We start from the raw sequence: 3,914 nt of genomic DNA on the forward strand, positions 1-3,914 counted from the left end.
GTGCTTGGTTTTGGGTTCATACCGTGCGGTGTCCTCACTAGTGACAGAAGGGGTAGCGAGGCACGCATCGTGTTGTTTCCATCAAGGGTAAAAAGATGGGGTTTATAACATATTGCATGAATTTATCCCTCTGCATCATGTTATCCTGCTTAAGGCGTTACTCTGTTTGTTATGAACTTAATACACTAGATGCATGCTGGATAGCGGTCGATGTGTGAAGTAATCTCTACTATTAAAGGGGGATTTGCCGTCGTCGTGATGGTTCGACCTCCAGCGATCTCCCATCCTACCGTTAGCCTTTCCACCGTTCCACCGTTTTTTTTCAATCCCTCCATAAACCAGACGATTAGTTCAATAAAAAACCATTACAAAATGGTTCAAAACAGATCCACTAAAAACCTACTAACGCACGCACGCACGACCTCGCGATCCGGCTCGATGCATAACGGCGGTTGGAGCTTGCAGGGGGCTAGATCTGCACCGCGGCAGGGACTAGGGAGGGGGGCCTGGACGCGAGGGTCGCCGGTGACGAAGAGGAAGGTCGGAGCACGGCTTCCCGGGAGGATCCATGGTACCCGCGGCTCCTGGGCAGATCCGGACGCCGGGAAGAGAAGAAACCCAACCCGACCTCTGATTCCCCAATCGCCATCCCTCCACCGCCGCGACCCATGGCGTCCGCGGCCGCCACCTCGACCCCGCTCCGACTCCTCTCCTCCTCGCCCCTCTCCAAGCCGCTCCTACCCAGGCCCCACCTGCTCGCCCTCTCCTGCCCCATCTCCTTCCAGCGCCTCACCGCTAGGTCCGCTGCCTCCCCGACCCCCTCCACCTCCTCCTCCTCCGCCCCCGCCCCCGCCCCCGTTGACCCGGCAAAGCTCCCCCCGGCGCTCAGGGACATCATCGCGCTCTTCCAGTCCGTGCCCGACGAGCGCACCCGCTACAAGCAGCTCCTCGCCTACGCCGCCCGCCTACCGCCCATGGAACCGGCGCTCAAGACTGACGCCAACCGCGTACGTGGGTGCGTCTCCCAGGTCTGGGTCCACGCCGCGCCGGAGGCCGAGGCGCCCGGCTGCGTCAGCTTCCAGGCCGACTCCGACGCGCAGCTCACCAAGGTCCTCGTCGTGCTGCTCGTGCTCGGCCTCTCCGACGCGCTCGCCAGGGACGTCGCCATGGTGCCCGTGGAGTTCAACGAGATGCTCGGGATCAGACAGAGCCTCTCGCCGTCCAGGAATAGCGGCCTGCTCAACATGATCAATCTCATGAAGCTCAAGGCGCTGGAAATCACTGCCGGCCAGGAGGTGACTGCCAGCCCAGAAATCCGCGAGGAGCGTACTGAAACGCCTACCGTGGAGAAGGGAGAGCCTCAGTTTGAAGGTTTTGGTGGGCATGTACATGAGAGTTCGGAGCCGGAGAGGCCTCAGGACGAAGAATCGAGGACGAACCGGCTGCTGTTGTGCAAGGAAATGGCAGCCTTGGAGGTGGGAGGAAGGAGAGAATAAGGGATAAATTGGAGAGAGGGCTTTCACCGGTGGAGCTCAAGATTGAGGACATTTCACATCAGCACAAGGGGCACGCTGTGGTAGCAGGTAGCTATGGAGAGACGCATTTCAATGTGCTGGTGGTGTCCAGGGAGTTTGAGGGGAAGAGCATGCTCAAGAGACACAGGGTTGCGTATGATCTCCTGCAGGATGAGCTCAAGAGTGGGTTGCATGCGCTATCCATCGATGCAAAGACGCCATCTGAAGTCTAGGTATTGCATACAGCATGACGCTGCAGACAAGGTACATTTTTGTCACATTGTAGATTTCTCTAGGATAGTACTTCTCACTTGCTGAGAACTCTTCTTTTTTCACAATTCTCAATGACTTAAAGATATGTCACATATGATGTTTGTTGTGCCAACAACGGATGATGGTATTCCGGGTACTCAACATAATTTTCTTCAGTGATAAATTTTTCATGATGTTGATAATAGTGAGTGCATGGTTCTCTTCACCGTTCTATTGCATAATGTATACATTGCATGATTCCAGTTCTTTGAGGTATGTTGAGTGGTATTATGTGAATCCTAAGCATCAACTAATCCCATAGTTATAAAAGTTGCGCCTAAGTTGGCGCTTAAGTGCCCCTAGGTTCAACCGCAACATTACACTCTATGGAGACAACAATGAGAAGCATAGTATACATGCCACAGATGGCTGCTATGACCCGCTCTCGTCCTCCTCCATAGTGAGGCGCTGCACCACGCGCCTTCCTCCTCGAGACACAACCAGACGGATTCCCGCCTTGGCCTCCAATTATAATTGTTGTTTTATGTGCGTGCAGCTTATCGAGAAATGAAAGATGTTGCATTCTTGGGTCTAAAGTTTCTTTTTTACGGGTTATTCTACAATGATGTGCACTATTCTCGAGTACACTCATACTAGCATTTATCTCCTGCAAATTCTTTCATTCATATTTTAGAATAGTTCTTTCTTCTCCACCAAAGTATATTATATACTTAGGTTCAGTATCAGCCCATTTATTTTTATCATCAAACACAGGGTTCCTTTTGTTATCTACTTGGATTCCAATGTTAACTTGTAAGCATTTTTTAGCTATTTCCAGTGTGCGCCAATCTATTCTGAATGAAGATTCCACGGTGACCTGCTTAGTTCGAGACAGATCGGCGTATTGTGAGACAAACCATTCATAATCAACCAAGTCTTTCTAGACCTGAAGCCAGCGTGCTGCATTTTGCAGGTGATTTTTTTCAGGGTAGCATGCCATTCTTCTTGCCATACTGGTGACAGTAAGAGGTCGGTACTTGTGATGTGCATTTAAATGATGTCAAGAAGACATGATTTGATGCATCTAACTCAATATATCAGAAAATGGATCTTGAATAATCGCATCATATGCAGATTGCAATGACGTGGTTGTTTTGGGATCCACATAATACTTTATTTTACTTACCAAATTACATTACTTTCAAAATATTTACGTGTCAAAACATGTAATCTTATCTGTACCGATGGAGCTTGAACTAAATAGTACAGTCAACATATCTTATTCATAGCCCTCATGCTCTCATTCCATGTTATATATGCTTTTCTCCTTAAGTTTCCATCAACCTCGCTCTGTCCATTGGTATCAAGTTAGGGAGAAAAATGACATTCTGTCTTCTTCCAATGAGCAAGGTTGATGAAGAGAATGGATGTACATGGTTTTTTCTTGGGGGACGCAGGTAGAAAGTTGTTTCTATGTCTTCTTCCATGAAAAGGGTGCTTAAGGAGACACAACATGTGGACACACATATTGTTGGCGCGCGGCCTCTAAGAATTTAGCTTTTTCTTCCATGATTTTTCAAGTTCAAATAATATATCACATTGGTTGTTGAAGAGGGAAGAAACGAAAGAACTAGTCAGTGTCACTACATGCCATCATATTTCACATGAAATTCCAAATTAGCATCATCATTTAACCAATGTGTTTGTATATCTTTTGTTAACCCGTTGCAACGAACGGGCATTCAACTAGCGGCGAAGACAACGACGGCCAAGGGCGCTGCCGACAAGGACAAGGACAAGAAGAAGGCGCATGTGTCCCGCTCCTCCCGCGCTGGGATTCAGGTTTGCCCGCTCCCTAATCCCCCCACCTCCCTCCCTCGGATCTTGACACAATCCTGGGGCAAATAATCAAACCTCTCATAAGGTGTGCCAAATTCCCCCTTTCCCTCGGATCTTGAGGACCGTCTCGCCGGTGGGTGACTTGTTAGATCTGCAAGTGTTTCTTGGCACAGATCTGAGACCATGTTGCACTTATGTTTGTCTAAGATTTGTTGTAGAATCTTATATTGTTCTGTTGTCAGTATTGCCTATTGGTTTCTTGCAAAAAAAAGAAGTACTGATGATTATCGGGTAGCTGGTGTGCTTAGG

General features: G+C 48.9%; 1 pseudogene; it reads left to right on the top strand.

The window, feature by feature from the left end:
• The first annotated feature begins 651 nt into the window (after nucleotides 1-651).
• On the top strand, nucleotides 652-1,899 carry LOC123439508 (annotated as a pseudogene).
• The last annotated feature ends 2,015 nt before the right edge of the window (nucleotides 1,900-3,914 follow it).

The sequence above is a fragment of the Hordeum vulgare genome, chromosome 3H (assembly GCF_904849725.1).
Source record: "Hordeum vulgare subsp. vulgare chromosome 3H, MorexV3_pseudomolecules_assembly, whole genome shotgun sequence".
Taxonomy (NCBI): Eukaryota; Viridiplantae; Streptophyta; class Magnoliopsida; order Poales; family Poaceae; genus Hordeum; species Hordeum vulgare.